The following is a 13665-nucleotide window of genomic DNA, read 5'->3' on the forward strand; positions in this document are numbered from 1 at the left end:
CAAAAAGTATTAGGCATTTATTACATTTATTCATTGTTCGAATGCACCTACAGTACAGCCAGGAGGTCGACTTTGGTCGCCAGCAACAGCGAAACAGTTAACTATATGATATATTTTACATGCGACCCCAAGACAATTTCTGTTCACTCAATGAGGCGCCGGCAAGCAAAAAAGGTTGGACACCCCAGGTCTATATGTATTTAGTTCTGTATAATTGCATGTTAAAGAATTATTTTGTACTAAATTGCATATCAATTAAATGTCGTCAATAATGCATGACTCATTTCTCAAAGAGAAAGGATGCAGAATAGTGTGTGTTGTACCTTTAAGAAGCATTTCCAAGGACAGCACGTGCATATAAATAGCAAGCACATGCTAGCTTCAGTGCCATTTTGAGAGTGCACTGAGAGTGTGAACAGTATGAGTGTGATAGTTTGTTTACAAGTTTATCCAAGTTAAAGTAACTAAGCTTCAATCCTGATGTTTGTACATAATAAAAGCTGCTTGAACAGAACCCACAAATGCTAGTCTGTTTTATCCTAACCAGATGAGCAACGGATACTGAAACTCAGTTTATAAGGTAAAGATAGCACTCTTTCTATATCAGAGTTTTGCACTTTTCATGCATTCAGATCCAATGGCAACTGTGGTGGAGTCTCCATATTTGAAAGTATTATATTACCTCCTGGCAGATCCTTAGGGACTAAACTACCAATCACTCTAAACAAGTTTAATTACAACTAATACACCTGTTCTAAAAGATCTCCCTATTAGTAAAAACTCCCTTACTTTGGATGACTAACTATCCCTCAATAGACTGGTACATCTATACCTCCAATGTAGATATGTCCAAAAAGTCCTAGATTTTATACAAAAACATTTCATTCAGCAGTTGGTAAACTACTAGAGGTCAAAAATGTGGTGTCCTTATTCTTACAAATATGGACATCTCTTGCACCACTCTTCTGGCATCGCCTTCCACAGTGAAGTCCGACCATAAACTTGTGACTTTCTCCTTTAAACTACAAAAATCTCCTACAGCAAACCCACTGAATTTAAGGACTATAAATAAGCCAACCTCAACCTGATCTGTGACAAAGTATCAAAATTCATGGACAACTTCACTTCTCCTAACCTTTCCACAATGGCAAACTTCACCAAAGAGCTGTTAAACCATTTAGAAAAATCCATAGTAATAGTCTCTACCAGAGGTATGTATAATGGGAAATTTAAAAAACAAATCACCCCTCTGATCCATCACCACAAATAAGCTACATAACAAAAGAAAAACATCTTACATTTACAAGCTCCAAAAATCCCTTTTCTCAAGGGTAATATTAAAAGTATTACAAAAAACACTGAACAACACTAAAATATCCACTAAATGAGTATGTGAATTTAGGCTGGCCTCTGAAGCCAAAAATAATTATAGGTTCATAGGTAGGTACTAGGCTATCGGCCCTAGGGCCCATACAAGCCTAGCCAAAAAATGTACCCTGGCTTTCGCCACCCAAGAAAATTATTTTCCTGTGCCCCTGTCGAGCAGAGCCACAGAAGTGATCCCCGGGGTGAATTTCCCACCCAAGTCATCAAGATTTTTCTTGAAGAGTGCTAATGAGGAGCTCTGTTTGACATAGATAGGTAGTCTGTTCCAGAGTATGGGAAGTCTCTGGGACAGGAATCTATCCCTCCAGCATGTTCTGTTTATTGTGGTGACAAGGTTAAGGTCCCTAGAGTGTGTAGCTCGGAGGGATTGGGATTTCTTTAAGTGGAGCATGTCCAACAGCTCTGGGTTTGACATAGCTTTGTATGTTAGGCAGAGATCGCCCCTGAGTAGGTGATATGCGATGGAGTAAAGCTGTAGTTCTTTTAGGCGGTCTGCATAGGGCATCTGTTTGAGGCCAGTAATCCTCTTTGTGAGGTATTTCTGTGGTCTTTCCAGTTGTTGTAGATGTCTTGTGAGGTACATACCAAAAGGGGCGTTGTACTCTATAATGGGTCTAATGAGTGATGAGTAGAGGGGAACAATGACCTCTTTTTTTCTGTATGAGAATCCTTTTGTGATGAGATGAGCCATGTAGAAGGATTTCCTGACCACTGTGGCGATGTGACTATCAAAGGAGAGACTACTGTCCACCTGTGTCCCAAGGGCTCTTATCACATTTTCGGCATTAAGTAGACTACCAGCTATGTGGTAGTTCATGGGTACAGAGTTTTTAACAAAGGGGATAACAATACACTTTTTGGCATTGAGCTTCAGGCCATGGCTTTGACACCAGGTACCTGTCTCGGTGAGGCCCTTTTGTAGTTTGACCACATTGTTAGGAGTTTCGATTATGGCTCCTAGTTTGCAGTCATCTGCAAACTTTGTTAGCCAAAGACCTTCTGTGTTGGCCTGCACTTCAGAGAAGTAGATACCAAACAGGAGAGGACCCAGGACTGAACCCTGTGGTACTCCACTTGTCACTGGTCTGATGTCGGATTTGGATTCTGCTACTTTCACAGTGTGGGTTCTGTCCGTGAGCCAGTTGGCAACCCATCTCGTGACATAGGGATTTATACCTAGTTTAGTGAGCTTATCTATAATTCCAGAGTGGGGGATGGTGTCGAAAGCCTTGGCGAGATCTAAATAAGCTGTGTGAACCATTTTACCCTCATCTATGGCTTTGGTGACTGCTTCAAAGAAGTCAATCAGGTTTAGGAGACATGATCTGCCTTTTACAAATCCAAACTGGGTAGGGTCCAGAGTTTGGAGATTACCAATGTCTTTGTTTACGAGTTCCACGATGATACGTTCCATGGCCTTGCAGACCAGGCTCGTCAGGCTAATGGGGCAGTATTCCCGGGGTCCATCGTGGCTCCCCCTTTGTGGGGTGGGATAACTGTCACGGTGCGCCATTCAGTGGGTACAAAGCCTGAGGTGAGGCTATTACTGAACATGGTACTTGGGTAGGGTGCCAGTTCATTCTGTAGTTCGTGTAGAACGCAGCCTGGGATATTGTCAGGTCCCATGGATGCTGTGTTCTTGGCTTTGGAGAGTGTGTTTTTTACCTCTGCAGCCATGATTATAGGAACTCTGCATTCTTCCAGTACAGAGATGGGCCCTCTAGGGGGTGAGAGGGGGGTAAAGTTAGCACTGAACCTATCTGCTAGGATGATGGCAATTATCAGTTGTTTCTGTATATTTAGTGCCATAATGCTGTAACTCAGAGCAGATCCGAGTGTTCCCATTTAGATTCTTGACATAGCTATAAAATGCTTTGTGGTTGTCTTTAGAGTCAGTGGCAATTTTGTTTTCGTAACTAGCTTTGGAGGATTTTATGAGGGATCTCAGCTTCTTACGGAGGTTGACCAGGGAGTTCCTCCAGTCATGGGATTTTACTCTTTTTTTGCAACAGTTTCTTTCTACTGTTGTAGAGTTTGTTTATGGCAGAGGACCACCAGATTGGCTTCCTTTTTTCGGAGGATAACATCTTGGTTCTATTAGGGATAGCATGATCCATGCACTTGTGTAAGTGCTTATAAAGTGCATTTGTGTAGGATTTGGCAGTCATACCTCTATTGTCCATCTGCATGGGTGTCATGATGTTTGCCACTTCTGTCTTAAGAAGTGTGAAGTTGGCTTTTGAGAGGTTTTTTACGATGGTTTCCCCTAATTGGGGCTGGGGGTGGGATGTGGATGTCTAGGCTGATTAGCTTGTGGTCGGATCTGACCAATGAGGAATTGACCTCTGGTGTGGAACACCGGTTTCCCATGTTGGTAATGACCAGGTCTAGGATATTGCTGCCCCTGGTGGGGGTGTGAATAAGTTTATCCAAGGCGTTGGAATTTATGAATTCTAGAAAACGTTGAGCAAAACAGTTGGTACATGAGTAGTTTTCCCAGTTAATGGTGGGGTAGTTGAAATTGCCCATTATTAGGGTGTTGGGTTGTACCCTAATACTTTCCAGTCATCAAGAAATGAGGAGTGTGAATCCTGGGGCATGGTGGGGGGTCTGTAGCAAGCTACAATTTGGATTGCGGTCTTGCCCAGAATTAGTTGCACTTGGATAATCTCGGATGCATTATGCTGTGCAACTAGCCTGGAGGTGTGGATACCCTTAATGAATATGGACACGCCTCCGCCTTTAGTGCTTCTTTCTGGGTTAGGTGGCCGAAAGGTATGGTATGAATTGAAGCCTGGTAATGCAGAGGTGCTCTCTGGAGCTTTGAACCAGGTCTCGGTCACTGCACAGATGTCAATGTTCTCCATTTTAAGGAGTGCCTCGAGTGAGTGCATTTTGAGGTTTAGACTTCTAGCATTGAGTAGCATTACCCCCAGATTTTCCTTGCTTGTACCTGTTACGGTGGTGAATTTGTCATTTGAACCTTGCCTAAAAAAGGCACTATAGGGGTGGCAAGAGCCTTAGCCAGTATCCGGAATCGGGCGACAGGTGCAGGCCATCTCTGGCAAAGCATCGTGTACTGTCGATCATGTCGCCCCAGGCAGACAAATACTGGATCCCCTTAAATGAACGTGTTCATAACAATGCTGCCTTTTGTGTCAGAATAAACATTGCCAAAATCCTTGCAAAAATAGTGCCTACTTCAATGCTGATACTTCTAGTCAAAGACCAAAAAATATCTAAATCCCTTAATCTCCAAAGTATCTGTAAAAATTATTTACTGAAGGTACTGTGACCTGTCATTATACATGGTTGTTTAATTAATAGTGTTAATATACCCTTGTAGATACACTCCTTAAATTGTTTAACTTTAGCTTAGCTGCTGGTTCAGTCCCTTATGGGTAGTGCACTGGAGTGGTGATGCCCCTCCCACAGCCAGATCGAAAGTCAAATGGGCCCTAGGCAGGCCAATGGACTGGACCCCTCCCCCCGCCATCATGACCCCTATCCCTGTGCTCCTCTGTTGTAGTGGCCCACAAACCCTGTGCCCCATTCATTGTGCCTCTACCATACCAATATCACATTATTTGGTCATCTCACTCCAGTTACCATAAAACCCTGTTCAAACCAGTGTTTACTTTTATAAAGATTCTACTTTTACAATGGCTACACCAATTAGAATTTTAAACTTTTATTTCAAGTTTCACAGAAAAAGCATTGAGAGGTATTTGACAACAAAATAAACAAAAAACTGACACTGCAAACAGATACATTTTCTGAAGTAAAAGTTTATAGCTAATTATTGTCATTTATTAAGTGTAATTCACCACTTTTTTGCCAAAAGTAATCAGTTTAAGTGGGATTAAGATGGACAGCCTTTTTTCTGACTGGTGTAATGTGGCAGAATTTGGAAGGCGTACATATAAAAATTCATTGTTATTGTCATTAATGCACTACTGCATATCTCTCAACCTCTTACCACAGGAAATCTGGCTAAGTCAAAAATAATGGGGGGGGGGGGGGCAAAAGTAAAAAAATAAGAACAAATTTTAAATACTGATGTCTAAAACTTAAAAAGTTGCAACAGAAAACAAGATTTGTGTCAGCATTAGAATGCATTTTCTGAAGAATGGAGGAAGTTTGAAACTCAAATGTATAACCAGTCTTAATATTACTATACCCCCCTCAGTGATTTGCCAGAAAACCACAAGTTTTATGTGGAACACAGACCAAAAATATATGGGGCAAAAATTTGGACAGGACCATGCACTGTTCTGTCAAGAACACCGGCACAGTAGTACAAAGCACTTAATCACACTTCAAACACAAAGCCAATTGTCAACCCTCTATATTTTCTTTCTGGAGAGCAGCCACATACTTACATATTAATTATCAGTGTGTCCCAAGTCCTCTTCTTACTCATCTGTTCCTTTGGCTGGGCACTGTGGAAGACCTGGACAGGTGAGCCAAACCAAGCTCAATTATTAGAGTGCAGCACTACTTAAAACATTTCTGCCTGTCTGGGCAACCTAGCAAGTTGATCTCATCTGCTGGTGGTGGAGTCGATGTTCCTTGCTGTCAGTCTGGCATTTTTTTTTAAAGCAGGAGGCTCTGCGTTAGGAATGAAGAGTAATCAATTAGCGGCATGGTTTAACACGCAATTTTAAACCTGCTGCACTTGCCATTGAGCCGAATGAACTATTACCAAGTTGGTTGGGGGGGGGGGGGTGACAGACCAAAAGGGTGATGAGGATATATAAGAAAATAGAGACAAAAAAAAAAAAAAAGAATGTGGCCATGGTACACAAAAAGGCAGGATGGTTTCAGCTTTTTAGTTTTCATCCTTGTTAGCCTGCTGCCAGACAAAAAAAGCTCCAGTACTGACTGAAGGACTGCATCCCCCACTCCTAGCACCATGGAAGCCAACCACTGCATGTGATAACTAAGCACACATGTACATTGCACCAACTTGAAGTAAACAGATGGGCAGGCTGCAGGTCAGAATCACCAGAACACAATCCAAATTCTGAAATAAAACTGTTGGGTTTTTTGTCCCCCCCCCCCAAGCCTTCATGGGGCCTATATGACTACCTCAGCAGCCTACTGCTGGATCTGGCACCTCCATAACAGGGGCATTAAAATTGATTCTAGCAATTACAGACCTATCAGCCTTACATGCCTCATCCGCAAAGCCATGCAACAAATTATAACTGAAGTTATAAACTATGATATCAAGAATCTTAAAAGATAAGGCCCACTGAAAGTTTACCTTAGTGAAGGATAGATCCTGTCTACTTAAATCTAGTAAGCCTCTTTGAAAGGGTTAGAGAGACTGTACATAGTGACCATGCAGCACACACACACTATATCTTGACCTGGCAAAGGTCTTAAACACCATTCCCTGTGTTGGCATCATACAAAAGTTGAATACTTTAAAAATGAGTGCATCTGCGGTGGGATGGATAACAAATACACACACACACAGTATATCTTGACCTGGCAAAGGTCTTCAACACCATTCCCTGTGTTGGCATCATACAAAAGTTGAATACTTTAAAAATGAGTGCATCTGCAGTGGGATGGATAACAAATGGCTGATTAAAGACAGAACCTACACACAACGCAAATTGCAGGTGCTCCATCAGAAAGTAGGGAAGTGACTAGTAGTGTCCCTCAGGGTTCAGTGCTGCGACCTGTCCTTTTTGCCATTTACTTCTCAGATCCCCAAAGCATACAGACAAGACCTCTGGCTAACAAAGTCTGCAGATAGCTGCAAACTGTGAGCTGTTGTTAAGTCCTATATGACACCCAAGCCCTCCACAATGAATGCTCACTAGTAATCTAATGAGCTCAAAACAAATGTTAACAATAGTATCATCACTTTTAGTGAACAAAAAACACTACAAAATGAAAATGTCATCAGGGACCTAGGCACTTGGGTCAATAGTCAACTCTTGTTGGACCACCATGTGACAATGGTTGTCAAGAAATCATTTTATTTAGGCCTGCTGCCAAAAGAATATCACAAGGATTAAAGAGCTAATCACTCCCTTATACTCAGCATTGATAAGGCTAGTTAGAGAGTATAATTCTCCCTTTAGGATGTATCTCACTAAAAATATCAAGCAATTTACAAGGCCTTAAAAAGTTCCTCACCAACAAGATCACAAGTCTAAACTCCCTCAGCTACCAAGACAGGCTGGAAGCTGTATCCCTTAATTTATTGTCTTATGAACTTTTAAGGGGAGATCTCAGTCTCACCATACCATTAGATGTCTGATGGTCTTGGACTCCCTGTTTCTACTGAAATCCGCTACTTCCAAACTAGAATGGAGCACAGGTCTTAATCCGCTACTTCCAACCAAACTAGAATGGAGCACAGGTCTTAATCTATTTTTTTTAATACCTTTATTAAATTATCACTTGTGACACAGGCAAATTTACATTTATATAAAAGTAAAAAACTGTATTAACGAGTTCACATTTACAAACATACTTCACATATATTGCTATATATCATTTAATCTAAGCACACATATACTGCTATATATCATTTAATCTAAGCAACATTACATAAATTAAAAAGGGCAGGTATTCATCACAACATAGGCAAATTCCTCCCCTGTATGTATTGTTCCTACATTCCCATTTTTTCCTACGTAGTTTGCTCTTACCCTTTTGTAAAGATCTAAATTCCAGTTTTTTATCTCTGCTACTATATTCACTACTTATAGTATAGTTGGTTTACATTCCGAATACCGTTTTCTAGTAACTGCTTTTTCAGCAGCCACCATAATTAGACACAGCAAGACCTTACCATGTCTAAGCAATTTTGATTCTGTATCATCGCTCAGAAAACTCATCTCCCTCGTTACACCAATCTGCCCACCCAGCATCTCCAACAGTGCATCCCACAGGGAATCCTTAAAGTCTGCCAACTCATCACCCTCCCAGAAAATATGTTCCTAATTACCTCTTTCTTTCCCATCACACCAACATTTGCTGTCTACCTGAAGAAAAATTTTCTGTAGTTTACTCGGGGTATAAAAATATCTATGTAAAATGTTTCCAAGCAAAATCCTAAATCTTCTAGATTGTGTTGTATATTTGTGAGACATGCATATATCCCCTGATCGGATAAGCAATTCTAGGAGAAACAATCTCTCCCCATGAATTGTTTATCCAATCTCTCTCCCCAATCCTTTCTAACCTTCCCGGACTGATTTTTGTAGTTAGTGTGCAATACTTTATATGCTGTACTAATTGTTCTTTATTCAATTACAACTTCTGTTCTAGATTCTACTAAAAACTCTATCAGTGTGGATCTTTCATTCAGGACCCCCCCCCCCCCCATTTCTTTCTCTTTGCTTATACTCGGATATCAATCTTTGATAGGGAAGGCAATCTTTAACCTGCAGTACAAATACATTTTTGGTGTCTTCCCATTCTATCACATTTTCCTCTCTGGCTATTTGCTCCCAATACCTTGGTTCCTTTGCTAATTTTCTCAAATAAATTCCAGCCCCATCTTGCCCATTGGCTACTTCCCTACTTGCAATCATCCCTACTGGCAGAATCTCCTTTCTCCATTCCCATGTTAGCTTGGTTCTTAGGATACTTTCTGCTACTTTATGGATATAATATTCTATTCTCCTTAAAGGCCTGCATCCAAAATCCCAGTCTCTCCTTGTTTCTTAAGATCCCCCCCCCCATTTCATCATCCCTTTCCACACTTTTCTGCTTGTGATAAGTACAGGAGCTTTAACTGTGTAGCTCTGAAATACCCCTCAAATAGGGTAATCTCAATCTATCCTGTTCTACTGGAAGAATCATCTTATCCCACTTGTCTCTTGCAGACTTCCCCTCCCAGATAAAATCTTTCAGCTCTTTATTAATTGCTATCCATAACATCTCCTCTGGTTGATAAAATATGCCTGACCTGTGTATAAGATTAACAGGACTAAAACCATTTTCCCTGCTTCCATTTTCTCAGTTTTTGTATTATCTTTTGTTTAGTCTCTTCCCACATATCCTTAGCTGCCACACCAGAATAATTTTTAATCCATATTCCTAAATACTTCATTTTATCATGTCTCCATAAATATGGATAATGCTGAACCAATTCATATGTGGGTACATAATTTACAGCTGTTGCCTTGGTTTTAGCTTCATTAATTTTGTATCTCAAAAAGATCCGAAACCATCTCAAAATGTTCCACAGGACTGCAATGTCTCTTTCTGATTTTGTCAGGTATTATTATCATCAGAGATGCAACCAGCTTTTCTTGACTACCATACCAATTATATCCTTGAATTTTTGAGTCCCTTGTTTTCTTTGCCAATGGTTTTAAATATAATGCAAATAAAGGGGAAAGAGGACGCCCTGAGTGGATTCTCTGGCTCAAGCAGAAATCATCAGAGAAGACCCCCACCCACCTTAATTTTCACCTCAGATCCCATATATATTCACCTAATCAACCTTATAATTTTTTTCAGTTAATGCAAACGCTTCCATTGCCCTGCTAATAAAGTCCCAGCTTACTCTGTCAAATGGCTCTCTCTGCATCACGACCCACCAACAGCAATGGTAGTTTCTTAAATTCTGCTTCCTTCTAGATCTTCAATACTCTGTTAATGTTGTCAAATGTTTGTCTCCTCTCCACAAAATCACTATTGGAACTCCTCTTGCAGTTAATATAAGTACTACTCTTTTCATTTCTCACAGATATTCTGCTGAATAACTATCTTGAAAACCTTTCTTTACCAAATTCACATGTTCAGTTCTAAGTGCAGCTCCTATAACAAAACTATTTGTAATCTACATTTTTACTATAATTCACTATTCTTTTTTTGTATTTATTTGTGAGCCTGTTCACATTTAAAAGAACTTACAGAAATCATTACTGTATTAAAAAGTTATTATTCCCACTTTTTCTGCACAAGACTTTTTTGTTAGATGTCTAGTTCCAGCCTTTGTGTTACATGCATACACTGTTTGGCAGGTTGAAATTTTGGTCATCAGGTTGGTCATATCCAATTGAGCCTTTTTCACATTTTACAAAATTTTTTTCTTTATTAAAAGCCCTCAAAAAAAACCCACCCCAAAACCTATTAAACAGTAACACATAAAACTATGTACATCTTCAAATATTCAGGTTTTACCTTCCTAATAGGAACAAATGTCCCAAATTGACAGCCACACTCACAGACTTGAGTTAAACCTAAAAGGAAGCAAGGTGCAGCCAGTGCTTCTACTAAGTGGTGTTTCTGTCTTATCTTTGTACGTCTCCCAGCTAGGAAAAAGCCCAGAATGCTTTCAGAGAACATTACCTCCTAGTCAGTTTCTCTTTTCTTTTTCCCCCCAGCCAATCACTCTCCACCAAACTGCAACCAATTTTTCTTTATCAGATTGGCTGTCTGGTTCTCATGTCTCCATGGTGGCAATTTCTCATTATGATATTGTCTGCATGGAGAGGACCAGATACAGAATGGTTACTAAGCATACATTTATTTTCTAGAAAAAAGGCTTCATAATACTCAATATTCTTTAAAAATTAAATAAATAAATAAATAAATAAATAAATAAATAAATACATACTTCCTTTGATTTACAAACAAGTTTTAAGATAAAGCTCCTTAATCCAGTCACTCCAATGCAAGAAGAAGAAAAAGCACATTCATTTTTCTGTCATGCTCCTTTCACCAGTTTTAGGTTTAGATCCCTAGAGCGTGTGGCTCTGACGGACTGGGATTTCTTTAAGTGGAGCATGTCCAACAGCTCATGGTTTGACATGGCTTTGTATGTTAAGCAGAGATCGCCTCCGAGTAGACGATATGCCACTGAGTATAGCTAGAGTTTTTTTTTTTTTAGACGGTCAGCATATGGCATTTGCTTTAGGCCTGTGATTCTTTTAGTGAGGTATTTCTGTGGCCTTTCCAGCTGTTGCAGATGTCTTGTGATGTGCATACCAAATGGGGCATTATACTCTATAATGGGTCTAATAAGGGATGAGTACAGTGGGACAATGACCTCCTTTTTTCTGGATGAAAAGCCGTTAGTAGTGATAAGGTGTGCCACATATAAGGATTTCCTGACTGTTGTGGCGATATGGTTATCGAAAGTGAGACCACTGCCCACCTGTGTCCTCAAGTCTCTCATCAGACTTTCAATGTTTAGTGTACTGCCACCTAGGTGGTAATTCATGGATACATGTTTTTTTCCAAAGGGGATAACTATACATTTCTTGGCATTAAGCTTGAGCCCATGGCTCTGGCACCATGCATCTGTTTCTGTAAAGCCCTTTTGTAGAATATCCACAGAATTTGGAGATTCAATAATGGCTCCCAGTTTGCAGTCATCTGCAAACTTTGTTAGCCAGAGTCCCTTAGTGTTGGCCTGTACTTCAGAGAAGTAGATGCCAAACAAGAGTGGTCCCAGGACTGAACCCTGAGGTACTCCACTTACCCCCTCTAACCCTCCAAAGGGCCCATCTTAATACTGGAAGAATGCAACCCCCCCTGTAATCACGGATGAACAAGCAAAGACCGCACTCTCCGAAGCCAAGAACAAGGCATCCATGGGATTGGACAACATCCCAGGCTGCATACTGCATGAACTACAGAATGAACTCACACCCCACCTAAGTACCATGTTCAATCATAGAATCACTTAAGGCTATGTGCCTACTGAATGGCGTACAGTAACAGTTATTCCACTCCACAAAGAAGGTGCCCACCACTGACCCTGGAAACCACTGCCCCATTAGCCTGACGAGCCTGGTCTGCAAGGCCATGGAACGTATCACTTTGGAGCTTATAACAAAGACATAGGTAACCTCCAAGATGATACATTCCAAGATGATACGTATCATCTTGGAGCTTATAAACAAAGACATAGGTAACCTCCAAATCCTGGACCCCACTCAGTTTGGGTTTGTAAAAGGTAGATCATGTCTATTAAAGCTGATTGACTTCTTTGAAGCAGTCACTAGAGCCGTAGACGAGGGCAAGGTAGTGCATACAGCCAATCTCGACCTCGCCATGGCTTTCAATACCATCCCCCACTCTGGAATTATAGAGAAACTCACTAAACTGGGCATAAATCCTTATGTCACAAGATGGGTGGCCAACTGGCTCACTGACAGAACACACACAGAAAAAGTAGCCGACTCCAAGTCTGACTTCAGACCAGTGATGAGTGGAGTACCACAGGGTTCGGTCCTGGGTCCTCTCCTGTTCTGCATCTACTTCTCTGAAGTGCAGGCCAGCACAGAAGGTCTTGGGCTAACAAAGTTTGCAGATGATTGCAAACCTGGGAGCCATAATAGAATCACCTAATGATGTAGACTTTCTACAAAGGGCCTTACAGACACAGATGCTTGGTGTCAGTCATGGCCTCAAGCTCAGTGCCAAGAAGTGCACAATCATCCCCTTTGAGAAAAACTCGGTACCCATGAACTACCACATAGGCGGTAGCTCACTAAACACCGAAAGTGTGATAACTGACCTCATGACACACCAGGTGTCGGGAAATCCTTCTACGTAGCACACCTCATCACAAAGGCGCTCTCTTCTAGGAAAAAAGGTCATTGTTCCTCTCTACTCATCCCTCATCAGACCCTTTATACAGTACAATTCCCCGTTTGGCATGTAACTCACAAGACGCCTACATCAATTGGAAAGGCCACAGAAATACCTCACTAAAAGGATTACTGGCCTCAAACAGATGCCATACGCAGACCATCTTAAAAACTCCAGCTCTACTCCGTCACGATGTCTACCTAACATGCAAAGCTACGTCAAACCCAGAGCTGTTGGACATGCTACACTTAAAGAAATCCCAATCTCTCCAAACCACACGCTCCAGGGACCTAAACCTTGTCACCACAATAAACAGAAAATGCTGGAGGGATAGATTCCTGTCCCCAGAGACTTCCCATGCTCTGGAACAAACTACCCATTCATGTCAAGCAAAGCTCCTCATTGGCCCTCTAAGAAAAATCTTGACAACTGGATGGGAAATAGAAAATTCACCCAGGGGATCACTTCTGCGGCACTGCTTGACAGGGGGAGTAGCGAGAGCCAGGCAATCTTTTTGGCTAAGCTTATATAGGCCCCAGGGCCGCTAGCCTAATACCTACCTATGAACCTATGCAGTGATTTTTGCACAGTTTGAACCTGTGTGAACATTTGATCTTGTTGATCTACAGATTCATAAAAATTCTAAGACGTTGACTCTTTCGAAAGTTAATGCCTTGCAAATAACACCTTCCTCAGGCA

The 13665-nt window shown here is 41.1% G+C and overlaps 1 protein-coding gene across 3 annotated transcripts in view; it reads right to left on the reverse strand.

Moving 5' to 3' along the window:
• Window positions 1-13665, reverse strand: part of LOC122808944 (dynamin-1-like protein) — a 1240976-nt gene that overhangs the window by 1223927 nt on the left and 3384 nt on the right. Inside the window, exon 1 of one of the 3 annotated variants that reach the window (XM_044080099.1) lies at window positions 5769-5793. The exons of the other annotated variants lie outside the window; for them this stretch is intronic. The gene's annotated coding sequence lies outside the window, so the exon portion shown is untranslated. Of the gene's footprint in view, window positions 1-5768; window positions 5794-13665 lie in introns of those variants that run through there. 3 annotated transcript variants of the gene reach the window in all.

The sequence above is a fragment of the Protopterus annectens genome, chromosome 8.part0 (genome assembly GCF_019279795.1).
Source record: "Protopterus annectens isolate FY-2018-M chromosome 8.part0, PAN1.0, whole genome shotgun sequence".
NCBI lineage: Eukaryota > Metazoa > Chordata > Ceratodontiformes > Protopteridae > Protopterus > Protopterus annectens.